The sequence below is a fragment of the Carettochelys insculpta genome, chromosome 8 (assembly GCF_033958435.1).
Source record: "Carettochelys insculpta isolate YL-2023 chromosome 8, ASM3395843v1, whole genome shotgun sequence".
Taxonomy (NCBI): Eukaryota; Metazoa; Chordata; order Testudines; family Carettochelyidae; genus Carettochelys; species Carettochelys insculpta.
Window position 1 is genome coordinate 60,721,079 of NC_134144.1, and position 27,617 is coordinate 60,748,695.

Genomic DNA, 27,617 nt, shown 5'->3' on the forward strand with positions numbered 1-27,617 from the left:
TGAGGCACCTTGAGTCTAAAATGCTTTCCCCCCCCCAAAAAAAAAGTGTCTCCTAAAAGTTCTGGCAATAGCTAGAAAACCAAGATCAGAAGTTATTTCAGATATAACCTTGAAAATCCAGTTAAACAGTGTGAGAATTCATGAGACAATACAGTTGCTCTTTGTACCATTATTTAAAGTGGTTAATTGTTAATGCAGCTTTTTTCATAATTACATGTTGTCTCTAATTAGTGTGTTCGAATTCAGGCCTGAACAGTTGTAATATTTAAAAAAAAAAAAAAAAAAAAAGTCTCTCCTAATCAGTCTGTCGCACTATTCAGTTCTAGCACAGCCATTCCATTACTAGACGTATTAATAGTATCTAGCTCTGCACTGTTCTGGTTGAATTTGAATATAGCAATTCCAATTAAGCTTCTTCCAAATTAATTTTAGAACCAGTTTTCCAGTTTCCCTGGGGTCACAAGTCACTTCAGCCCATGTATGTTGCTCGACCAGCTGAAAGTGATTGTGAGCTAGTATTACTTGAGGGTCTACTGCCCTGTAAGTGTTTACAGATGTAGATAAATGCCTAGTGAAATTTTCAAATGTGGGAGTTAGTCACCTAATCTGCTTGGGCACAGCTGAATATCACACTGGGTAACCTGGTTGCCTAGCTGCATCTTCAGGTGCCTAAATACCTTTGAAAATCTAGGCCAAATACTGATTCAAACCATTTCTGAAAGTACTGATTATCATGAGTCCTCAAAGTATCTATGTGATTTGACATAGATAAATCCCATACTCAGTTCAGTTAGTCTTAGGTAAAATGAGGTGTTTTCTTACCTGCACAAACAGAGAAAAACAAAAATCTGAAAAGAAAGAGTGCCTTGCATCCAAATTTCCACAATGTGTTTTTTCTAGCCTCATAATCACTGCTTACAAGTGGCTCTTTTATTTAAAAAAAAAAAAAAAAAAAAAAGCTTTCGATCCCTGCAGTCTGGAGAATCATGGACTTGTGTAATAGTGATGCTACACAATGACTCTTAAAGAAAACTCTGCTATTCTGATCAATAGAGGCTTTGACGATAGGAAGCAATTGTGAGACCGTAATCATTCTGACGAGAACTTGCACAACAGAGTTCCAAAATGCTGTGAATAACAAAAGCAGCACAATGTGTGAAACTTATGGGTACTTACACAAATGGATTATGACTATTTTGTACCACTTCAAAGTTCTGAGGGTTGTTTTTATTTTTTTTATTCTCCATTGCTATCTAGGCCATGGAATTACTCATAAACAGCCAGCGTACTATAGATACCACCAGTTTAATTAATGTTTCAAAGTCTTGTTGTATTTGTTTTCCCTCATGTACAGCACTACAAAATCATGGAAAGTAATATTCAATATTAATCACAGGACAGGCTGTATGGTGGAAAGTCCATGTAAACTAAATCCTCTTATTAAAAGTGTACCAGCTATTATCTTTTACAGTTCCTAAACCACACCAGATATGTAGCTATCTTTTCAAAGTGATCACCTTTCTACATTTGACAATGTTTAACAAAATAGATAATGGAAGTGTTAATGCCATTAAAGCTGTAAAATCACACTAAAAAGCGATATAATCACACTGGATATGTATTTAAGACAGATCTATAATGAGACAGGGCATAGGTTGTAAATAGCACAATTGGCGTACCACTGGGATGTTCTTTCTCTTACTATGATTTCTGTCAACACCTTTGGTTCTTTGGTCTATACATTGGCTGTATTTGCACTAGCTCCCAACTTCGAAGGGAGCAGGTTAAGTAGGGTGCCGGGAGATTATTAATGAAGTGCTGCAGTGCATATGCAGCACTGCATTAACTTAATTCTCCCCGCAGCACCTTTGAAGTAGCCTGGGCACTTCGAAGTACCGACAGGTTAGCCGTGGCTACATGCAAGCTGGCACCTTGAAGTTTAACTCTTTGAAGTCCCTTTACTTCTCAAAACTCAAAAGGAGTAAAGGGACTTTGAAGTAGCCCAGGCACTTCGAAGTACCGCTAGCCGGCCCTTCAAAGTTTAACACTTCAAAGTTGCTGCGGGGGAAAATTAGCTTAATGAAGTGCTGCATATGCACTGCAGTGCTTCATTAATAATCTCCTAGTACCCTACTTACCATGATCCCTTCGAAGTTGGGAACTAGTGTAGACATAGCCAATGTGTAGACCAAAGGACCAAAGGTGTTGACAGATATCATAGAAAGAGAAAGAACATCCCAGCGGTACACCGATTGTGACATTTGCAACCTATGCCGTCTTATGCAGTATCATGCTCCCTTCAAAGTTGGGAACTAGCGTAGCTGCAGCCATTCAGTCTAATATTTTAGTTTTTGATCTGGTGTTGTGCTTATGTCATTTATACATTTTAAAGTAGAGATTCCTTAATTTTTATCCAATTGGGTGATATATGTCGCTGCTGTGGGTTGTCCGAGGGGGGAAAAGAGTTTTCTATTTACTGTTACGTAGCTGTGCCCCCCTTTCTTCTTACAGCTCAGCAAGTTACCTTTATTTTGTCAAGAGCACTGTCACTTTAAACAAGTCAGCAAATGAACTGGTAAAACTCCAGTTCTGTCAGCAAAGCTGTGGCTTATTTGCTATGTCATCTGTGCTCACTCAGTCTCCATAAGTACAAATAATTAGCAGTATAACAAAGATTTTAATTGTATCATTTATCAGATCCTTCATATGTATATTTTAGTGTTATGAATCAGTAAATATTGTGATGTGCTACCTTAGTCTGTTTGAAGAGGGTGGGGAGGGGAGTTGAGGAAAATGGATGATTCTTCTGTATCAATATTTCTTTTTTAAACTTCTTCATTCAAAGTTCATTTGCATTTGTAAATGCTTAAAAAGAAACATCATTAGTGTCAACATCCTGTCAATGCTTTTTGAGAGGCCCCTCAGTTTAAGTCCTTGATATTTACTTGCTATCAATGGGAACTCATTACTATAATGATTTATGTGTGGTAATGAGGGAACAGTATTGCTATATTTTTGTTGGAGACTTCATAAGATATTGTGCCACTGTTGGAGGCTGAAATGAAACGTGTTTCCTGGCTGCCCTGATTAAGACTCTTCTTCAACAACACCCCCCACTTTTCCCTAACTCATCTCAGTTAAAGGCCGGGGACAGTCAACATGTACTGCTTTAATGTCCCACTGATGCTTGAAGACGTAGTAAGTCAGGAGTTTGCTTTGGTGAATGTAGACATGTTTGTATCACAGAGCTGTGTAAATTCAATTCAAAGCGTAAAAGCTTAACTTTGACTTTAGGCAGCATCCACAAACAAGCAGAAGTTCATCTGTAAATTTTCTATACCTGTTGTATATAATTTCTTGCATTAGATGAGCACCAAACTTTACTTCTGTGTTTTGGATGAGGTTAGTCTGTTCTGCATTACCAGGAAAGTTGAGTATATCAGCGATATCTAATTTCGCTTGTTTTCCAAGGCAGCCGTGCCTGTTTTTAGTTATGTCTGGATCAACTGAGGAAGTTGGGCAGAGTGCAGGGACCCACTCTGTGTTGCTATTCAGAGCCACTTTGATGCTTTTGATTCTGGCATACAGTGTAGCCATTATAACCACCGTTAATTACCTTATACTGTTTTTGGGACTTGTGTGTTTGTCTTCTGCTTTCTGCAAAATAAAGTAGTATTAAGCTACAATCTTCAAGAAAGAATAGTTTATGTTGCTTTAAAATCTGACTTTTTCTGTATCTATGTATTGTACATAACTTTTGCCATAAGGATATTTATTTCCCTAAGATCAGAATTCTTTTATGAGATTGGAGTTGAAGCCTCATGGTATTTCTTCTATGGCATATTCATTTAGTCAAATTCAAATGGGTATAAATTCATTGAAACTAAACTTGCCCTGTAGTTTTGGATGGCTTTAACTATGAGAAAAGTTGTTTCAGTAAATTTTTGGGCTTCGTGCCCATCAATCTTGGAAAGGTTTGCCTTGCTTTTCTGCACATGTTTGTTCCTGAATGTTATTACCTGGAATGTATTCTCTGGTTTGACTCAGGATGTGCAACTCTCACTGCAGACATTTATGAGATTCTTCTGAGACATGTATGAATCCTATGTGGTGGTCTGAAATGTAGTTTTTAGACAGATGACATTTTGATCTTTAGAGAAACAAGGGAATGAGGCAATGTCTTTTATTGGATTAACCTCTATTGGTGAGAAATGAGCTTTGAGTTTACATTCTTCTTCACTTCTGTGTTTGCTCAAAAGCTTCTCTTTTGTACCAAGTTGGGCTAAGAAAAGATACTACCTCAATCACCTCATCTCTTTAGTATGCTGGGTTTGACAGGATACAACAACCCTGAATACAATTTTAGTTTTTAATACTTTAGAGCTAAAGCCAAAAAAGTAATTTAAACTGAGGGCTTCAACAGCTAACACTTAGATGCCCTAACACCTTGTGGAATACACACCAGCCCCAAGTTAGGCTCCCTATACTTCACGTGAGGCAAATTAGTTGCCTTAGAATGTGATTCACAAGGACTAACATGCTGAGCAGGGAGTCACCTTAGCTATATGGCAGAAATGCTGATGACTGGGTGTCCCCTTAGCCCCAGCTATCAAAAGGGAGTTAGGTACCTAATGCTGGACTTAAGGAAGATGCCTGCCTTGTGTCAGGATTCACATCCATGAACCTGCACTTGAGCCAAATATCCAAATTAGGTCAGCCACTTTTTTAAAGAAAAAATAAAAACAAAAAAGCCAAGGTGGTTCCCTCTCCCTTAATATTTATGGTCTGATAATTAAAGTGCTCACTGAGGATGTGGGAAACCAGGCTCTGATGCCCACTCTACCTGATTGGGAGCAAGGACTTGAAGCCAGTTCTTCAACTTTCTAGGTAAGGGTTCAATCGGCCAGGTTATACTGTATGCTTTCTCAGTGTTTCCTGTTGGGCATATGCCTCTTTTGTATGAATTATTTAAATAGCTTTGGGCAGTGAGTGAGAGTATGTGTGTGATTCTCTCTCATAAAGCTGGAAGGGACCTTCAGAGGTCGTGGACTCCAGTCCCCTCCATTCACAGCAGAACCTGTCACCCTCCCTGACACATTTTTTTAAAAATCTATTTGCCCCTGCTCCCAAAATGGCCCCCTCAAGGTTTGAACTCTCAATCCTGGGTTTATCTGTCCCTCCCTGCTGTCTGGAAGAATCCAGGTTCCAATTGCCTACTCCAATAAACAGATAACTATTTCATACCAAGAGGAAATGAGTGACACAGATGGGGAATGTCCAGTCTGAGGCCCCCTGAGCTGCTTGTCAGACTCAAGACTTTGCTTTGTGCAGGCACACCAGCAGAAATTTGCAATTTAGGTGGCACCCTGGAGTTTTGCTGTAACTGGACGTAGGCTCCTAAAGCTAGTTCCTGTTGTGGAACTAAATCCTTAATTCCCACTCTTTGTCGTGATCAGATTCCATTGTTGGTTGTAAGACCATAGTAGTCATTACAGGAACAAGGGCTGAGGCAGAACATTTAAAGTTACTGATGTTTCTAAGATGAAGAAGAAAAATTTAGTTTCTTAATAACTTACCTAATCAAATTACTACACTAACTCAGTGTGTCAAGGAAATTCTATTGTTTCAGTGTCCTGCCTAGTTTTATACATTCTTGCAAGAGAAGTTTATACCTTAAAGGCTTTCATGTACATTCATTAACAAAAAAAAAATGCATAACTTAGGCTTTTAAAAAGAAAAATCTGAATTGTTTTTGTTGCTTTGTTAATTGCAAGAGAGTCTGTTTATACAACTAAGTAATTGCTACAGATATTTCTGAATAATAGTCTATTAATGTAAATTATTCTCTTTTCCTAACCCATGTTCCCAACTGTAATTCAAATTAAAGTGCTTTCCTAAATTATGAACCCTTAAATCTCAGATGAACAAAACATCTACAGATGAATTGAATGTAATGCAAATTAATTTCCTGAATCTGATACCACATAAATGTATTATTTTTACTGTGGCTTCACCCTGGACTCCATTGTAATAATCATCTTGATGGAAAATTTAGGCTGTCTAAAGTGTTGTATGTTACAGCGAGAGCTGAATGGTGCTATAGGTGAGAAATCCAAAGCAAAGATGCAGAAAAAGAGGGAGAAAGGTTTCATTTATTACTTTTCTATATATACTGAATATACAATGTCAAACTAGACAATAAATACCTGGAATATTATTTAACATTAAGATGGGTTATGGAAGATCAGAAATATTGGGAGCATTATTGAATGTGGAGTATAATGAAGTTGCAAGGAGTTAATGTAGAATTTAGTCAATATTCTCATTCTATATATAGTGTATTACCTTGTACAGCCAAAGAGAGCCTTGTAGTCAGATTATGGCCAGAGTGATCCTGGAATGGCATGTGGCTTAGAAAAAAACGATTGCCAAGAATAAACTAAGCTTCCATGTTGGATGAAAGCCAGATGTGTTTTCTGAACTGTTTTTGCAAAGGGCAACACTGTTAAATATCCAAACATACAACTCAAACCAAAACCTAAAACAAAACTGCAGCACAAGACTGGTTGGTGGAACTGGTTTGAGGGATGTGAGTTTCATGGCTGTACATTTCTGGTCTGTTGAGGATGTTTTATTCTGTGCTGTAAGTGTGCGAGGTATCCCAAGAGCCAGCACAGTAATCCACCAGAGGATTAGCCAGTGTTAAAATGTTTTCTGGACCTTAAAATATATGGCTCTGTGAATCACCCTAGTACAAAGAGGAATTTCTGGTCATACAGAGATGATGTGATGGCTCTTACACCATTCCATTCCCTGTAGCTAGCATAGGAGGCATGGCTATGGGATGAAGGACATGGCCATAATGTCTCTTTGAGACCTCTGGTGATTGCTATCCAAAGTAATCATCATCAAGGCCCCTTGGTGGCTTGTCAGTTCTGCTACATTTTCGCTATGCTGGGAACCCAGCCTGGTGCACTGCTGGCCCAGGATCAGAGAGCACATACCTACTTCCTGAACGGTGCTGTTTGCTCCAGCATCCAGCGTGGAGCACTTGCAAAATGTGTTATAATGTCCCTTTAATGTAACTGCCTTTCAGTAATGTTTCTTTTCCTCTCCATGGATCACCACGTTGTAGTGTTGGAGAGGCTTGCGTGTTTCAATGACCCCAAGAGCAATGCTTCCTTGAGTCGTGTACTTCCTTTTAGTTACCCATGGCAGAATAGTCAAAGGTGAGGTTCTGAATGAAGTGTGATCCAAGAAGTCCTCAGTGGCAAAGCAGATGGACGATAAATGCACAGTGCAGGTTAAACTGTTGTGTGATGTAATGGCTGTGCAGGCAGATGAAGGCTGCAACTGATAGAGGATTTCCACTGTTGTGTTGCCCATGCCGTTTGTTTCAAGGCTTCTGTATGTCAAGGGCAGTGTGGTGACTGTGCATCACTCTCCCCACTCTAAAAGAAGTCTCACACAGGCATCTTCCTGTTTTGGGAGATCCCCATGGAAGATGATCATACTCCGTAACTCTTGATTGCCATCCTCAATGTGTTTTTTTTTTTAAACGTTCTGAAAACATACGTAAAGTTACTTAAATATAATGCTAATATATCGGGTCAGTAGTCAATGGCATCCCATGCTTGTGTCCAGTTCCATCTTAAATTTTGCATCCTTGGGACCGCTTCAGTCTCTTTTCTGGTCATGAGACCAAGCTGCTTGTAAAGGGGTGGCATTTATAAAACAGAGCGGCTTAGATCAGACCTCCAAAATGCATTGTGAATAGAGGTGAGTGGCTCAACTTTTGGGGAGTAAGAGAGATGTATAATATAGATATTTTAAGAAGGTGAGCATGAAATTTGCATAAGCACTTCAAAGCCGGGCTGAAAGGATTTACATGTGGTTAGTCAACCAGTACTCCATCAGTCAATAAACTGCGATTGGAAAGAACCTAACTTTAGAAAGCAGCCTTGTACAGGACAGCCGTAAAGCCCTAACATCTCTGAGTACATCTAGCCAGGATAACAGACACAGGGCTGGTCTGAGTCATCTGATGTAGTTGCACAGGCCTTAAGTGCTAGGTAGGTTTTTGCGAGGTCCCAGATTTTGAGCTTCAACTCAACTTGAGCCCAAATGTCTACCTAGACCAGAATCTGAGTCCCATGAGCATGAGTCAGCTCACTGTACTTGCTGTGCACAAGTACCCTCTACACCCATCCTCCTTGCGTATTTTGGGGATAACAGTTCACATCACAGTCTCCCTGGAATGAATACCATCCAGATAATATTTTCACTGCGGTTTTAAAGATCTTATTTCTAGGAGAATGGGCCATCCTTAAGCATATGCAAAGTAAGCAGCTGTGTAGGTCACCACTAAATTTGGGGCACCGCTTCGCCACAAATTAACTAGTGCCTTATGCTTGGCCTCTGTATGCCCAGAAAAGCCAAAGGACTGTGCTGCCTCAAGCAGCTCCAATCCCCTGTCCTCCACTTCACTTCCTGGATGTGGTCATCCAATCCTCCAGCACCTCAGCCCCCGGCTCTGCCTCCTGGACCCAGCGGCTGAATTCCTCAGCCCTCCACCCCCTGCTCTAATGGCCCCTCACCTCTGATGGCCCCAGTCCTCTGGCTTCGTGCTCCACCTCCCAACTCACAGCACTGATGGATTGCACTAGTCCCCCACCGCTCTCCCTTCCTGCCCCTGCCCCCACGGCCCTGGTCAATTTAACAAATAACTATCCTGTGACAAAGAACTATCCTAATCAATGGAAACAAAACTACCAGGTTCCAGGATACAGTCCCTGCATACGAAACGCAAAGGATTATATCTACATAGTTCCACTCTTTTTTTTTTTCCTTTTCTTACCTGCCAAAGACATGCACAGAGAAACCAGCTGAGCAGCCACATAATACTATAATACCTGTTTTCATGAAGCCAACCTGACAGCAAGTTATGCCCTTTCCCCTTAGGACTCAGTTCAACAGAAATTAAATGCAGAGATTGACAAAGCAGAAAGCTGTGGATTTGGCTTCCTCATTCAACTGAATTGTTGTACAAGTAATAAATTTACCACCCTAGTAAAGCCATTTGAGGCTTTATCTGTTTGTTCCTTGCATAGCATTGGTCCAACCCACCCTCTTTGCACATTTTCACAAGCCTTCATGTTGAAAATGTGGACAAATATTGGCTTTCTACAGTCATGGAAGCCATTTTTTAAAGAAAATCATTTCCTGCATTTCGTTTATATCTGTTCAGTATCTATATTTTACCAGCCCAGTGCCTAAGCCTTACTTGGAAAGTAAATTTTTTTCATTAAAATATTTTTCCTGATCTGATGCTCTGGAGAAAGGGAATGAATTATTTCTTTATCCTGGGTCAATGCATTTAACTTTTAATTTTACTTCTTCTTACTGCTTTAGGACTTCCCTTATCTGATCAACAGCAGACTAGCTGTTTAAAAGCTTATTATTTCCCACCTCTGTGATAGCTGAATTTCCCTGAGCATACTTACTGAAAACTAGAGCACCGCCACTAAGTGATAACTCCTGTGTCCTCTGCTGCATGAAATACTGCAGTTGAGGCTAGATATTATATAATGATGGGATAGGCATAGGTAGGAGCTTCCTTAGTCATTCCAGAAAATAAATAAATATTCTAAATCTTGTATGGGCGAAACCAGAATGATTCTGGTATAGGATCTCAGGGCTAAAATAAGTTTTAATTCATAATTACATTTATGGTACCCCTGGATATTAAAGACGTTCAACATTCAACTGGTTTCAGAATTTGGCTTTCAGCACACTGGACAGAAAGGTGGCAGGAAAGAGTAGAGTTTTCAATGGATGGTGCGTATTATTTTTTACTGGAAATTTTCTTCTTTGTAGCTGTGTTTTAACAGAATTCCTCATTCACAAATTACATTCAATGTGTACAATTTATGGATGTCTTTGGTGATGATAGAATTCAGTGGATCATGGGGGGCGTAATTTAAATAATGAGAATCCTTATGGTGGGTTGTATATTTTGAGTGACTATTTTTTGATAAGAGTTATGTTGTGAAATCGGTAATAATGTTTCAGAGGAACCTTTTCAGAAGCTGATATTTTCCTTTACACTGTTTTTGGTCTAAGAGCCTGTCTAGAACCTTGGATACCCCACCCATCTATTCATTGCTTTTTGTACATCGGATAATTATTCCATGCATTTACCCACAGAGACGCTTTATGGTATTAGAGAACTTTTGTCCACTGACTCCCTCTTAAATTTCTCTGTTCACCATTTTACATCTCTATAGGATTGTCCTATTCAGACTGAAAAGACATATTTTGATTTATGACCTACTTAATTACATTTTGTTCATGAGATGAACTATGGAAAATGTTTTTTGAGATGGCAGGTGTCTTATTGCTGAATATTAATAATTATGTTTTTTATCAAAACATTTTATGCCCCAAACTCAGGAAGAGTTCTGAAGAAGAATGATGAACTACCTGGTTAGAGCTCATTTGTAGGAGGAGGGTCTTAGAGTTCACTGTCCTGTTTCTCCTCTCTATTATACTATAGTGTAAATTATAATATTATAGTTTAGAATATAGTGGGACTGTAGCCAGAAATCACCCCAGCTGGCATTGATCGATATGATGCACACACACACAACCATCCCAGAAGGGGACGTGCCCCGCCCACACAAAAGAATGTCCTGTACTCCTAAATTGCTTATCTCTTGTCTTACAAGTGCGAACTAAGTAAGAAATGCCCTTGTAACAAACTGGCGTCACAAAGACAGACCAGTATGATCTGGCACCATAGATAAGAAAGAGAATACGTAACCCAAAAGGGGTATAAAAGGTGGGTCCAGCAGAACTCTAGCTTTGAGTGCATTCCACCAACTACCTGCTGGTCGGGTCAGGTGATTGCCTCCCGAGGTCCACAACTGGGGACGCCCAACCTTGTATTCGTCTTTCCGTGGAATTGAGTGACCGATCCAGCTTGGCTACGCTGGTATCGAGAGACGCAGAGAGGGTAAGATACACCCATGCTAGGTCTCCGACTTTTTTTGTGCACAGCTAAAGAATTAGAGCTCTGTAACTAGATGTCATTGTGCCAAGATATCATTGTGTTAGATGGTAACAGATATCTTTGTATTGGATTGTAACGTAACTTGTTAACACCTGTACTTTGCTAGCATATAAGAAGTAAACAATAGCCTTTTGTAACCGCACGCTTATAACTGTAGCTTAATAAACTTGTAACTAGTTAAGCTCTGAGCCTAACTGCTGTTAACCCTTTTGTCACTGCAACACAGCCGGCACAACAAAAAGAACTTTAACCGTTTGGTTACTACAGCCTGGCCGTGGGCGACAGTGCTAGGAGCTGCCTGCTCTAACAGTAAAAAAAACTGGGTTGTTTAGGACCCAGGGGAGTACCTCACCGCACATTACCCGGCCACCGGCTAACAGGGACTGGGGCCTAATTTTGAGTCAAGAATAAACAAATTTATTAATACAGGAGAGAAAATGGTAGGGAGAACATGGGAAACAGTGATACAAATACACAGTTGTGTGGTCTTGTTAACATATGATATGTTAAGTCCAGCTTAGTTACAAGTAAGAATAAGAGAGAGACTCCTTGGATTTGGAACTCACACCCCATGTCGTCTGTCTTTCTGAGGTTGGGGGACCAGTGTTGGGATTCTCCGGAAAGGATTTCTTGTCCTCTGCCTCAGCCTTTTACTATTGTCAGGAAAGCCTTTGATGGCCCATTGATCAGTGGAGTCACTCTTGCTCTATAGTGACATGGAAGAAGCATCTGATTCCCTCACCTATACAATTCTTTATACTGGTTTTTCACATACAAAACATTTCATGAGGGTATTTAAAATGTTTCCTTTTAGTTATTCAATAATATTGTTTCAGCAAAGGCAAGTGCTCTGAGTATCATTATCTCTTTCCCCAAAAAGTGTTGAGTCTTATGTACAAAGAACTATGATCATGATTTCAAGCAAATTTATGTTGCAGTCGTTCCATAGAATTAGTGACGTGCAATTCATTGGTCTGACTGCTCTTTTTCTTAGCATAAATATTTTAATAGCTGTTAATTGGTAGTAGCTTTCCTAAAGTTCCATTATCTGATGGCTGAACAAATGTGGTATTTCTTGCTTCTGTAATGAATTCTTGAAGAAAGGTCCAATGCCTAAAGCCTTATTTTCCACAATTACCCACTAAAATTAGCAGGATTGTCACACAAGCAAGAGCAATAGGATTGGGCCACAATTAATTTATGAAAGACAATACTTCAGTGTTACAAAAGAGGTTGTTTGGTGGGGCAGCCTCTGAGACCCTTCCCACTAGTTTCCTCACGAACCCGGTTCAGCTCTGGTATTGTCATTCAAGTCCTAATCAAACTTGATGTAGTACAGGTTGCACTTCTGAAAACTAGCAGTCTTGGGTCTAGCAACATCTGCTTCTGGACCAGAAAGTCTGGGAAACTAAGGGCAGGAGGGCCCTGTGGCAACCCAGGCTGGGATTGGAGTCATGCGACCTCCTGCAGCAGCTATACGAGCTGCCCTGTGGGAAGAGGTGACGTAGGTGCCTGCTGAGGTCTTGGGGGACCATGGTAGGGACCTCCTGTGGTCCAGCAAATTCTCTTTCTCATGAGTGATCAGGAACCGACCATGTCAGACCAGGAAGGTAAAACCTGTAATCCACACTGAAACTCCACACACAAACCTGTAGAGCTATGCAATCTCCACAGCTAGAGGTGATGGTGTGTAACCACTGCTGCTTTTGCTCAAAAAAAAAAGAGAAAAGAAAAGAGGAGCTGGTACACAGCTGTCTCCCAGCCACCTCCCCACCCTTCAGAGTTTCTGTGACTGGGTCCGCCAGCGGGACTCTGTGCCGCAGCTGGCTCCCCGCCATGGGTCAGCCAAGGATCCCCCAGCTGTGGCCTGGGGCTGGAGCTGTAGGTTGGGTTCTGTGTCCCAACTGACTCCCAGCTCTGGGGCTGTCATGGTTCCCAGGCCCTGGATGGGTCCCTGGAGCTCGACCTGTTGGTGGAGTTCCATGCCTCGACTGGCTCCCAGTCTCAGGGCTGCCACGGTTCTGTGGCAGAGTCCCAGGGCTGGATCTGCTGGCAGGGCTCTGCCCTGATCTGGCTCCCAGTCATGGTGCTGCTGAGGTTCCCCATCTGGGTCCCAGGGATGGATCTGCTGAATGTTTTTTGCTGCGAGCCGGCTCCCAGCTATGGGGCTGGCAGGGACCCCTGCCATCCAGCCGGGGAACCTGGCTGGGACCACTAAGGTGCTGGTATGGCATACCATCTCATACTGACACAAAAAAAGCCCTGGTTGTAGGACAGAGAGAGTAGGATTTTCCTTGCATTGCCTGTACATTAGTTCACAGACAAACGTGCGTTACGTTGGGTCATGTCCAATGTATATGTGTAAGACATAAGTTAGAATCATGGGATTAGGACTCTCAAGGACCTCAGACTTCAAATGATCTTGTCTGAGTAGGGGAAATATGAAATATACTGCCTTTGTATGAGGGAAAGAAGACAGTCTTAGGTATTCTAGTCTTAGTAAGCATAAAACCTATTATTTAGTATTTCACTGCTAAGGGAGTTCTGTTTGGCTTTGTCAGTAAAGGCTTCTGCTTTTGATAGAGAAAGACACCTCTGCATGATGTCCATGTAGTTTGTTTCCATCAAAGAATGTGGGTTGTCACAACATTTTTTTTTTCTTGCCTCAGACATTTGCAAACTTGTTCAGGAACAATTTCTGTATGCGCAAAACAAAACAAAAATATTTTGAAGTTATCCTTTGTTTGTCCTGGGTAACTGCCATATTGGCTAAAACAAACAGAAGAATTCTAAAAGACTGTCCATGAATAGAACCACCCCCATCTCTCAGCATGTTCCCTCCGCAGTCGTCTAAGAATTAAAATAAAAAAAAAGACTGCTTTGCGACATGTCCAGAAAGTTAACAAATATGGGTGATGACGGTTCAGGGCAAATGGGTTCTGAAACCAAGAACCTCTCAGCATGTTAGTAGTTTCTTCTCATTTATTCCATGAATAATCTATCTGCAGAGATGCTACTGATCTCCCCTATGACCATATGTCACAAAAGAAGAAAATCTCTCGGTTGTCCAGGTCCCAAACCGTTTCATGTATTTCATATTTCAGCTTCTCTATGTTCCCTTGCTGTAAGCCTAGATAGGGTGTATGATAGCAATCTAAACTTGAGGTGACAAGCGCCTGGATAATAGTCATAAGGTTGACAGCAGAGAGTCAGACAACAGTCAGAACTTACTTTTCCAGAGGCAAATGGAGAAAGTGTTTTGGCGGGGGCAGGAGAGCAGTATCAGTCAGGTATGGCTTTGATGTATTTTTCTCTTCTGTAAGGCAGTGATGGTGCAGTATGGAATCTGAGGAATATAAACTATGTATTCCTCCTGTTGGCAAACTTAAATCCCATTTAAACAAAAAAGCAGTCCAGTAGCACTTTAAAGACTAAGAAAATAATTTATTAGGTGATGAGCAACAGAGAGAAAGCCATGCTAGTCTATATACTGTCAAAACAAAAAAGCAGTCCAGCAGCTCTTTAAAACCTAATAAATTATTTCGTTGGTCTTTAAAGTGCTAGTGGATTGCTTTTTTGTTTTGATAGTATATAGACTAGCACGGCTTTCCCTCTGTTACTATTAAATCCCATTTGTCTTATATTAACAAGATGTCTTATATTAACAGGATATTAATGTAACCAAAGCAGAATATATGCTTATATGGAGTAGTAGATACAGAAGTATTCATTTAATATTGTCACAAGCTACTGTTGATATTTATGAGTAATAGGGGAGAAGTTTTCAGGTAACTACTTACTGTATAGCAGAAAAATATTTTTCAGTTTAAGATGGAATACTCTGAGCCTCTGGCAGTTTTGTAAATGCTTTCCATTACAAATAAGTATCATGTAATACATTGTAAGCTTAGGTATTTAAACCTTTATGGTCCATACCACTTTAGGTAGAATTACAGTAAACTGCCACATTTTATTTCCATAATTACCTTGTAAAAGTGCCAGTTGATGTTGTTCTGAAGTTTATGTTCAGCACATGTTAACATCGTCATATTTTGGAAATCTTGTAAAAGCTCAATTTGATTTTCTCATAGGGAAATAAAGTTGTTTAAAAAGACATTACTGTTAAAAAGATCAAGGAATTACATAACTTTTCAGTAATTAAATGAACTACAGAGAAGAGAAGGATGATGGGCAACTCATATATAATTTGTGTGTTTATTATGATCTACAAAATCATGTTTATTTTAATCCTTTTTTTCAGGATATTGTGTAATTATGAAACTTTTTTAAATCCCTGTAGGAGCTTGGAAGTAATAGCCCTCCACAGAGGAACTGGAAGGGAATTGCAATTGCACTGCTGGTGATTCTAGTTGTATGTTCACTCATCACTATGTCTGTCATTCTTTTAACACCAGGTAATCTCTCTATCTATCCCTTTATATATGTAATTTCTTAATGAAGGCATTTTGGTTCAGAATGTAAGCTTCAAAATGACTTGCAAGTATAACATTAACCCTTGCCTTTGAGCATTTTAACCTCTGGTTACTTAAATTTCAGTATCCAAAGCAGGCACAGAATGACCTATTTGGGACCTGCTGTTGCACGCCCACTCAGAAATCCCCCTGGCTTCAATATATGTGAAACTAATTGAAGCATGGGTGGCTGCCTCCGGGTATAATTTCAGATTCTTTGGTATGTACAGAAAAAGTTGTTTAAAATGTGCTAATACTGAAAGTGAAACGGTTATATCCAGCCACATCAGTGTGTGTGTGTATATCTCACTGTCATCTACACACACAAAATCAGAGAGAACTAAAACTACTTAACAGCCAAAAATATGAACATACCTTTCCAGCATGTCCTGGACAATGTAAATGCCTATACATAGAGGTTTGATTTTTGCTGCCATTTTTCTTTATTTTAATTTGATCCAAGAAATATTTGTAGAGGAAGTCCTTTTTTTCTGTCGAGGGAACAAACTTTTAAACAGAAACCCAGATAGAAGTCAATATGGTAAAGAAATATGTAAAGAAAAGAAACGTAATTAATTTCTCACAGTCAGAAGTTATTTGAAATAAGTGAACTGAAATGCATGTATCAGTGGTAAATATAAGTTTGAAAATATTCTGCATTGGAAATGTTGTTATTCATTGGCTTGCATTTGAATGTGCTTCTTAAGTTGCATAGTTCTGAAGTTTGAAAAAAAAATTAATCAATCTATACCTCTATACATCCCTGATTAAGTTCACATGGTTACATTTGTATATTTTTGCATAATTATCTAGTATAATTTATGAGTTAATATGTATATGATCAATAAGCAGATGTTACAAATTCTTTTGTGAATTTTAGTACTTTGAGGTTTAGACTACTGCAGTAACTGAATCAATCAAAAATGTGGTTTAGGATGTTTAGCTATTATTTAAATTAGACCCCCTAATAATGCAGTTAGTCTCCCTTAGCCTATGGCTATGTTACTGTAATTCATACATTATGAAGCTGGAAGAAGGTATGAACAGACTGAAAAATTTCGATAGCTCATAAGCAAGAGACGAGTCCCGTCTGGGCAAGTAACAGAGCCAGATTTGGCCAGAGAGCTGATAGGTAAGGTACTGTGGGAATCAAGCTAAGAGGGGAAAATTCAGCAGAGTTGGGAGTTTTTTTGAGAGATACTATTAAGGGCACAAGAGGAAGCAACTTAATGCACAGAAAAGATTGAAATTAGGGTAAGAGGACACTCTGATTTAACCTGGAGATCTTCAGTGAATTGAAACTCAAAATCCCCAAGACCAAAACAAGAACAGCCATACAAGAAGTGGAAACTATGTCAGAAGGTCAAATTGTTAAAGAATTGTTTAAAAAACACAACATAAACACATAATAAGAAAATTAGAAAGGCCATTACACAAAATGTAATAGGAACGAAAAGGGTAACAAGATGTATTTGTAAAATTCTGAGATGCAAGAGGAAGACTACGAATAAGGTAGCCCCCCCACATTAGCAAATGAAGAGGGAAAGAGTAACAGAAAACACAGAAATGGCAGAATTGTTACATGTGCATTTTGTTTGTTTTCAACAAAAGGTTAGCAGTCATAGATGTTCACTACAGCTGTTACCACACTACTGCTCCCTTTTGGAAGGGGCATGTTAATGAGACTGGGTCTACACGTGCCCCTTCCTTTCAAAAGGGGCATGTTAATGAGCAGGTTTGAAAGATGCAAATGAGGCACTGCAATGAATATGCAGTGCCTCATTAGCATAATGGCAGCCGTAGCGATTCTAAAGTGCGGCTTTTCAAATTGTGGGCCGCCCATGGAGATGGGACCTTCTGAAAGGACCCTTCCCCAGTTTTCGAAAGCCCTTCTTCTGATCACCAGATAGTGTGTGGGCCTGGTCATTTCCCCTGCTGGTCCATCAGCCAGACTCATCCTGTTGACAGAAGAGCTTGGGGTGTTTGTCCCAGGCCCCATGCTTTGTGGGCAGGGGAGCACACTGCAGGAGGATGTGGGAACTAGGTAACACAGGGGTCTGGCAGGCAGCACCACCAGCCCCAGACTGCTCTCCTTCTCTCCACCATGTCCCATCTCAAGGGGACTTGGAGACTGGCAGCAGGGGGGGCTAGCAGTAGTGCCAATGGCTCTGCCCCACTCCACCTTGTTGGTTCCTGGCATTGCTCAAGCAAGGAGGACACAGGGTGGAGTTTGATGGAAAGGGTGGAGTAGCGGTGGGGTGTTCTATGTCTCACATCTACCGCAGAATGACCCCACCATCAGCAGAGCTCCAGTGCATGCCAATTCTTGGCCAGCAGGGCCCTTTCCTTTTCTTTCTGTTTCAAGGGGACATTGGCATGAGCTGCAGTGGTTGGTAAGTGTAGGGAGGCACCTACCTATTGACCTTTCACTTGCACTGCCTCTCGCTTTCCTCTCCTTGCTTTGCTCTGTCCTCTCAGTGCTGCTACTCCATATTCCCCCAGAGGCGGGGCATGTCCCACTCCCAGTGCTTTGTGGAGAACCAGTCCTTGGTTGGAATGCTAAGCATGCTTACAGCCTGGCCAGCTACTTCTGTCTGGGCTGGTGCCCCAGGAAAGTCTTCTGGTCTGGTGCTGTGGTCAGGAAGAGCTGAACCCTGCAGGTGTCAAAGTTCTTAACAGTGCTGATATGGGGAAGCCTATCTGCCCCTTAGCTGTGCTGTGGAGTGGTGGGGGGAGTTGATTTCAAGCCTGTTCATGTTCCAAACCTGTAAGCTCCTCAGCAGACCCCCAGCAGGGACTTAATCCATTCTTCACTCTCTCCATCCTAGGCTCTGTCCCCAGGGAATTCCAGTTTGTTCTATCCCTTAGGCAGCCTCCCCTGAGAGGGAGAAAGGAGAGCTCTTTAAAGACACAGGCCAGGTCATCCCTCCCCAGCTCATGTCCTGCAGCAGCTTCTCTGGTCCTTCCCTCCTGCACAGTGCTGAAAAGCAGCTGCTGATCATAATATTCTGGAGTGAACCCTAGCAGAAATCTGGGGAGAGGGGCATGTGGCCCTGTGTTCCCTTCTCTTCCCCCTCCCCCCACCCTGTGTTGTCCTGGGAAGATGCTGTTCCAAGTGAGGTGGGGCTGTACTGGAGCCTGAACTAGGCATGGAAGTACGGAGGGAGGAGAGCCCCGGGAAGGGAAGGTCAGTTGGTCACCTGCCCTGTGTGAGGAGGTGTGTGTGTTACATTGAGCTGGAGCAGTTGCCTATTCATGGAGCATAAGAGGTTAAACCAGCACTGAGAGAGGGCTGAGGCTGGGAGCCAATGAGAAAGGAGGTATGAGGCAGCCAATCCAAACCTGGCTGGGCTGGGCTAAAGGGCTACTAGCCTGGAAGAGCAGTCACTCTCAATACAGCTAAGGAGAGAGAAGGACCTAACTGCCTAATAGGAATGACTACCTGGGACAGAGCTGGGAAAAGGCAAGAGGAGAAGGGGAGCTCTGTCCTTGCAAATCTGCAGTCTGAGATCTGCCACAGGGGCTGGAGGAAGTACTAAGACTGCATAGAGGTAGCCAGGGCAGGAAGCCAACAGGTCCATCTCCCTTATCAATGGTGAGTGGTCAATTCAGAGTGCAGTTTGCCTCTGAGGGAAGGGGCTAGATAAAGAACAGCAGTGGGTTACTGAGGCAAAGTGGGGGGGTAAAGGTAATGGGGTTCCCTGCAAATTCCCTGCATAGGGGCCCAAAGTGCTGAAGAGGAGCAGATAACAGCAGGAAGGACACTGGCCAGCAGAGTGTGCAATGAGGCCAAAAAGCTAATTCCTGGACTGGTCAGCAGGTGGTGGTGTGACGGTGTGTCGACCATGTCACGTGCGCCTCCCTGAATGTCTGTGGAGGGTAGGGGTGTGTGTCATAAATACATAAAAAGAATCAAACTGCACAATGGAGGGTCAGTCAACTCTGTTATTTTGAACATTTGTACTAATGGTAGCCATTGAACTCACTTGAACATGAGCAGTTTTATGAGGTGTCCCCTACTCAGCATAGGGAAATATGGTCACCGTAGGAGTTCTCGGAACTGAGAAAGACTTGGCTAGAGTATTTTATCCAGTTCTGGACAACATGCTTAAGGAAAAATATGGACAAATTGGAAAAAAATCCAGAGGAGAGGAACAAAAATGATTAAAGGTCTGAAAAGATGAGACCTATGAGGAAAGAATTCACGGGGAGGAGGGGAGACTAGTTATATTTAATCAGGAGAAGAGAAGACTGAGAGGATACATAATATTCTTCAAGTATGTAAAAGTTAGTTATAAAGTGAAGAGTCATAAAGTACTTTTCTTAACCAGTGAAGACAAGACAAGAAATAATGGGCTTGAATTCCAGTAAGATTTAGGTTAAACTTCAGGGGAAAAGAAAAAAAAACAAAAAACAAAACAAAACAAAAAAAAAGCCTTCCCACCTATAGGTAGTCAAACAGAAACAAATTACCTAGGGAGGTTGTGGAATCGCCACCAATATCTGTCAGGGATGGTTTACATAATACTTAGTCCTGCCTCAGTGCTGGTGGGGGTGGGACTAGATGACATGTCAAGATTTCTTTCACTCCTACATTTCCACGGTTTCTGTGTATGCTTGGCTGAAATCCAGTCCGGAGCAGTAAAAACAATGATTCAAAGTAATATGTGGGCTGTCACCCATTTTGGCTCATATTGCAAAAGATGAGTTTGGCTGATCTAACCACAGTTAGCAGGGAGGGGGTTCATTAAGGAGTCAAAAAAAAAGTTGGGAGCATGTCATGATCAGGCCCCCCAGCATGGTGGGGTAAAGGGGGCAGTTGCCCCAAAGCCTGGTGTTTCTAAAGAGCCCAGAATGCTTAGCCTCCACTGCTGCTACTTTGGATATGGCACTCTGGGTCACTTTGAAGTGCTGCGGCAGTACAGTTCCGTAGACCTCTTGGGGACAGGGGACAGTGCCAAAGTCCAAGGCCTGAGGCCCAGCCTCTTTCATCCCTGGCCCTGCTCCCCTCCCACCTTGCCCTGGGACTCACAATGGCTCTCAGTCCCACTGGTCATGATCTTCCCCAAGCCACGCTGGTGACTGAGGTACATTTCTTGTTTTCCACATGAGGATTTCTTTTTGAAGGTTATGGCAGAAGGTAGAAAGAATTATGCCAAAACTCAAAGCAATTAAGACCAGTTCTAGCCCTTATGTTCGAGAATCTGTTGCTCATAGTAGCACATTTGAAGGAGTATTTCAGCGTCTTCAGAGGGAAAGCTTTTTTTTTTTTTAAAAACCCACACCTCTAAAATACATGGGCTAACAATACTTATGTTACTAGAATGCATGTCCCCAGTTACATTGGTTTTGCCCAACAGTTAGTCATACAAGTGAAAACCATTATTGTCTGCTCAGTTGCTCTGATGTCCCTTAGAAATTTGCCAGTTTGGTGTAGTTAACAGAATCTTCTCTGCAGCGAAATAGGATTGGAGAAAGAAGGATTTCATGCAGGTCAGGAGCTGGGTTTACACTTGCCCCCAACTTTGAAGGGGGTATGGTAATCAGGGTAATGGGAGATTGCTAATGAAGTGCTGCAGTGAATAGGCTAATTCTTCTCTGCAGCAACTTTGAAGTATCAAATTACATGCATGCCAGCACTTGGAAGTTTGGTGCTTTGAAGTTGCTGCAGGGAAGAATTAGCCTAATGAAGTGCTGCGTGTTCATGGCAGCACTTCATTAGTAATCTCCTGTCTCCCTGATTAACGTGCCCCCTTCGAAGTGGGGGGCAAGTGTAGACAAGCCTAGGAACGAAGGACATCAGGGGAGTTTCGAAAGGAAACTTGCATCACAACTGCTTGGTGTTCCTGCTCCTGGGGTCTGCAACCTGAGGCTCCAGAGCTGCATACAGCTTCTTTGTGGCTCCCAATGCTATAATTGCAAAGTAAAGGGGAAAAAAAAACACCTGATTATTTTTGATAAATAGTGAACATCTGAAAGCCCAGCAACGAACAACTCATTTCTCAGGTGCAAACCATATTTGATCTCTGAACAGCAGATAACTGCCCTTTTAATAAGTGTAGTGTATTATGGGATTTGATGCTGTATCTGTGTTTTAATCATGTTGCTGATAGTCTTATTCATATGCATTGTGGCTCTTGAATTTTTAAGTTTTTTGCTGAATTTGAAAAAAATGGCTCTTGTTGTTTTTGTTGCCAACCCCTGCCCTAGCTCCTCATTTTCATGACCAAGTTATTATTTAAAATCTTCTAAATCTAGTTAAAGTAAGAATTTTGCTTATATGTGTTAAATACTATAGTTGGATTATTGCTCTAAAGTGTTTCAAAGCCAGCTGCAATGTCTACCAATAAGAAAATGACTACATCTTGTAGCTGTAGAAACAAATAATTATGGGCAATTTATACATGTACTTGGTCTAAATAGGCCTTAATATAATACTTTAAAATGTTTTCCTGTGAAATACATTTGATAGAAATTAAGTTTCATGTTATCTGAGGATCATTGAGAACGTATAGCTTCCAGTTTCCTAATAACACTGGTCTGAGCAAATTCTAAAGATGAGTGCTTTGTATTGTTTTTGATTCTCATCACTAAACATGTTATCAGACACAGGGAGAACTACAGTGCCACCGTTCATTTCTTTTCCTGTCCATTGCTTGTTTGTCCATGAAACTCAGTCTGGTTATATCCTTGTGTAATGATATCTTACTGTTTAGTTGTTGGTTGGCCTCTAAGTTTTACATACCTTTGTTGCGTTTGTGTTAATTTCATTGCCACCCTCTCCTCTGTTTGTCCTCTGAAGTGTCCCCATGTTTTAAAGTTAACTTGCAACCAGTCCTGTACCCCAATTTCACGTTATTCTCTTTTTTGAACTTCATTTGCCTTAAAAGAATTCCTTTGTTACGTGTTACCTTCTAAAAGGCTGTCATTGTTACAGCTCCAGCCTTATGATGTTTGTTTCATTTAATGCAGCTGCTTCCAGACCAGACCGTAAGCCACTAAGTGCACTGGTTTGATGCAATTCCACTTTGGAACCAAATGTAAGGATGAAATTATGGATGAATAGAAAACATATTCTGTACAGCATTTGCACCTAAATAACATCTCATTTTAATCTCATCCTTGGTGGAATTGGTCAAGCTTTATATGTATTTTCCTGTGGCTTCTCTGCTGTTGCATTTTGGCACTTTATTTGCTGTCCCTCTTCCAATGTACAACCACTTTATCTTACACCAAACCTTGATTTGAACTGTTGCCTAATTTTTCACCAATTCTTAAAGTACTGGAGGATTTGTACAGTTGTATAATTGCAATTATCCTAGCTGTGAAACGATATGATTTCTGTGGATTTCCATAGTTTTTTCCTCCAGACTAAATCAGAAACTTCAAGTAGCTTCGGAAAGCAGCAAACATCTTAAATCTCTGCTGTCCCATTTTTCCACCAATTGTCAGAGCATCCATCAGCCTATTCTGAAGCTGCTATAAACCTCACCTGCTCCTTCCTTTAAAAGTGGCCTTGATCTATTGACAACAACTTTTCCAGTACTTATTATAATCTTGTACCTCTAATTATTCAGATTGGTAGGGACTCTTTTTCTGAATTGGTACTATTTTCTTTATTAGTCACTGGTATCTCGTCTTGTTCCCATGCCCCTATTATATAATTTTCCAAATGCTTTGATAGTGCTTGTCTTGCCATCTTTTGTCAGCTCATCTCTTATATTGTTTCTCCTCTGGCTTTTCGATGTTTAGCAGCCTCACTGCTCTTTCTGTTTCTTCTGGTGATGATGGTTCAGTGTTGGCAACCATTCTACAATGCATGCTGCCCTGTTCACCCAGCATGTCTACACTGCTTGCATCTGGATTAATGACATGATTCAGCACTTTACTAAAATGCTCCTTGCATATTTCCAGCACCTCTTTGGTACTTGTCATCAGTTCACCAGTAGCATTCCTTATGGTTTAAATAACTGGCCTGATATTATGTCTACGCAGCTTAGACATTTTTTTGATCTTGCTCTCTCCTCCTGTTTTCTTGATGCCTCTCTTAGTTGTTGAGCCTCTTCTTTCCAGGACTTTTGCTTGATCAGTCTTCACTGCTTTGCACTCTTTGATTGTTTCCTTCTTTCATTGCAGTCTTGGCGGCTTTACACTTTGTTTGAATCTTTTTTCGTTATTGTCCAGCTTTCCCAAGTTTTCTTATGTCTTCCAATAATCTCTATCACTGTATTGCTTCCTAGAATAGTCCCTATCAGTTTTGTAGTGAGATTTCTTCTTCCAAAATTTCTGGTTTGAAATGTCCTGAAAGCATCATCTTGTATATCTCCCTCACACAGCTATCCTTTGACTTATCAAGACCATATTTGGCTCCAGTTGCACCAATTTTTGCCTTGAATTTTTAGTTAACATTTCTCATTAGTTGTTCATGATTACTGCCATGCTCAGTACTTCTCTGGAGTCTTATCAATCAATCATTTTCTGTATGTTTTTTTTAACTGACAATCATATAGTCAGTCTAAAAGTTATTTCACCAATCTGGTGAGTTCCATATAATTTTGTGCATACTGTATCTTTTGGAGGACTTGGTTTCCTCACAATGTGTGTTGCACCAGTTCTTCACTTTTCCTCATTATCGTTCATAATGTTATCTAGGTACAGCTAGGTTGAACAGAAAAAATAACTATTGATTGCAGTTAACTAGCACATTTAATTGTATTGGGAGGCATTTAATTTCCTACCTAGAACTAAGTAGGTGTCACAACAATATATGCTGTATGTTTCTAAAGCTTCAAACAGTAATTCCAATCCTACTTATTGTTCCTAAGAGAAGAATAAAGGTTGAATAAGAAGTTATTTGTCATAAGAGTTTTTAACATTAGTTCCATACAAATATTGACATTAAAGAAAATAATAAAAGCCCTGTGTGTAGGCTAGAAAACTTCTCCCTTTGGTGTAATTGGTGTAATAAAAGATATTACCTCATCTACCTTGACATGAATAGAGACACATTGTCTTTTCATTTTTCTTCTGCAAGGGATAGGAGCTTATCAAAACCAAAGAAAAATTATTAACACAGATTTCATGAAATAAGACTTGAATTTGTAGAACTAATTTGAGCAGATATTCATTATATTGATAAAGAAGAATACAGGCAGAATTAGTGATATCTTACCCATTATTAAAAGAGCTTTTTTTTTTTTTTTACTTCATTGAAGTTCAGGAACTCGTTCATTTTATATTGCTTGCCCATCCTATGAATCTCCACTGCTTATTAAATGTCCCAATAATCCTCTTATACAGGATTTAAATTCCACATAGCATAATATTAATTTCATAGGTGAGGAAAAGAACCATAGCTTGTTTGATAGGATACCAATCATGTGGAATGTGCTCATTCTGGTGCTGATAATATTATATTTTACTTGTAGGTAGTGCTTTTTATCCATAGATATCAAAGTGCTTTATAAAGACATTATACCTAGTTGCTATGAACTGCCAAGGTCACACAGCTGGTCAGTGACAAACCTGGAAATGGAAATCAAGATCTATGCATTGGAATGTATCATCTCCCATTGAATCTTTCTGTGTAGCCCAGAACCAGGATTCATAAACACAAGCTGCAGCTGACTGTTTACCTTGTAGTGTGTGTGAGAGCTTAAGGTTAAAGGAATCACACTGTCATTCTGCTCCTGCAGTGGATTAGCAAGTTCTTGGGGGTGGTGAAACGCGGCTGCAGGGCTGTGCACAACCTGGAAGCGCCAGACAACAAGGTTATGCTTCCTGAAGGTGCTGAAGAAATTTAGTATGGAAGAGCTCGCACTTCAGGGAACCAATCTGACCTTCCTGCACACAAATCAAATATGAAGCCAGTGCTTTTCTTTCTTAGAGCTGTCAGTTACCTTTGGGAAAGAGACCTGAAAATAGAGGAAAACAGAAATAAATTATCTGGGGACCAGACTCGTACACAATATAATCTTCTTTTCCCCTTTCACACTGTTTGAACAGGTGGATTGAAGTAGAGCGCACAGTAGAAGAGCTGTGTCTCAGTCAACATTATACAGATTTCTATTACCTTTATGTTGTTTTCTTTCACCTCAAACGTTTGAAATTCGTGTTGGCTTTGCCACTTAAAAATCATCCTCAAGTAAAATTTCTGAGATGAGTTGTTCACATGAAACACATAATTATCTCACTACATACCTTAAGCTTTTCACTATATTGAATATCATTGATCTCATCAGAGGATTCAGGTGGTCTTTCTTCCCTTGTTCCTCCCAACCCCTTCGAAAAAAGTGAGCAATACTCCTGGTCACCATATTATTTGAAATAAGTTGGAAAACTCTTAGATCCTATGAATGGAGGCAAGGTTCTTATGTCAAGACATACAGATTGCAGGTACTTCAACCATGTGTAGAGAAGGAGAGTGTTTATACTAAGAGGTAAACTCCATTCTTCCTAGTTATGACTGGATTTGTAGCATCTCTTAAGGCAGAAGAAACTGAGGGCCGATCAGAGAGAAACATTAAGATCAGCCAATTTCGTGGAGAACTTCAAGCAGAAGCTTATGTTCGGGTACTGTTTATTGTTATATCAGCCCCCAGAAAAAGAGTAAATTTGAATTATATGTTACAATGCTGGGTCTCTCCCACATTGCTCACTGTTTAACCCAATTTCTTCAACTATCAGAAGTGGTTGCAAAGGTTCTTTTTCTGATCTGAACATCTACACTAACTAGATCTAGGCCATTAATTCTCTGCCATTAATGACATAAGTTAACAACCACTGTTGTTCACTACCCACCTTATATCATTGTATTGTCCCTCTTTCATTCATAAGTTATAGTACTATTTCACTAATTTCAAGTTGACGCATCTATATACCCTTTTAAGTTACACACAATAAACTAATGGTCTCTTTCCACTTCTTAGCCAGTATTCAAAAGCAGGCTGCAATACTTAGGTCTCATCTTGCAAAGACACTTTTACCTCAGAGTAGGAAAAAATTATTCATTTAAAATTTGAAACATTAAATAATTACAACTTAACTAGTCTTATGAAATAGCTAAAGTAGAATTTGTGAGCCATTACTCTTCCTTTGTTGTTGTCTGTTCATTTACTTGCTAATTTGCAAAAGTATTTTCTTATCTATTAGTGCAAATTAGTGAGTTTCTGCTCTGCTTGATTCCTGCTTTTCAAAGTCTTTATTTTAAAAAGAGTTAGCTGTCTATATACAAATGTCTGCCGATTGTTAAGCAGTTCAGCTGTCAGTTTACTGCACAGTGCAAAAATGTAACACTTTTTATCTTTGAGCAATTGAATTCAACTCTGACTCCTGCAATCTACATAATATATGTGTGGATTTTTGTTTCTCGCTGTGTGTGTATATTCAGTTGGAAATACAAAAATCTATCAAGTTAGTTGGGGACCTGGAAAATTTTAGCCCTTGAGTGAATACTCAATAAAATTTAAAATGGAAATGGAAAAGAAAGGGTAGACTATTCTGCAATAAACATGAGGAAAAAGACTCTTTATCGGGCAGACAATATAATATACAGTCTGCATAGAAATTCAGACCAAATGTGTGTTAGTTTTCTGATAGCTTGTCTTTTCATGAATTAACTGAGCATTAAGGGAATTTACAGTATTTGAGTCTTGTGGTGTCAGATTAACATTCTGCTAAAAAAAAACATAATTAGAGAGGTTGACACCTAGATTAAAAGATCACAAATTTGATTTTACATAATACCATCTTTCGCATTGAAGTTTTATTCTTCAAACTTTAGACAGTCTTTTTTTCCTAAACTAGATGGCTGAATAGGATGCTTAGAAATACGGTAGTCAATGTGAAGTTATGAAATGCAAATTATAACAAAAAAATTACCTAGCCAACCTGTGAATTGTCAGAATGAGAAGAAAAGTGGATGCAGCTGTCTTTTTAGTTATACTTTCCATATACTCTCCAGTTTATTTTTAATGGCTTTAATAAGGAATTTAATTAAGTTTTGCTCAGAATAAATTTATGAATTAGGCAAAATCTGGTGTCATAGTAAAAGTGGTGAATTGGATTGAAAGCTG

At 40.2% G+C, this 27,617-nt stretch overlaps 1 long non-coding RNA gene across 1 annotated transcript in view; it reads left to right on the plus strand.

Annotated features, from left to right (window-relative positions):
* LOC142016640 (uncharacterized) overlaps positions 1 to 27,617 on the plus strand; it is a 107,713-nt gene that overhangs the window by 74,287 nt on the left and 5,809 nt on the right. Inside the window, exon 2 of the long non-coding RNA XR_012646348.1 lies at positions 15,372 to 15,486. This is a non-coding gene — a long non-coding RNA (uncharacterized LOC142016640). The remainder of the gene's footprint in view (positions 1 to 15,371; positions 15,487 to 27,617) is intronic.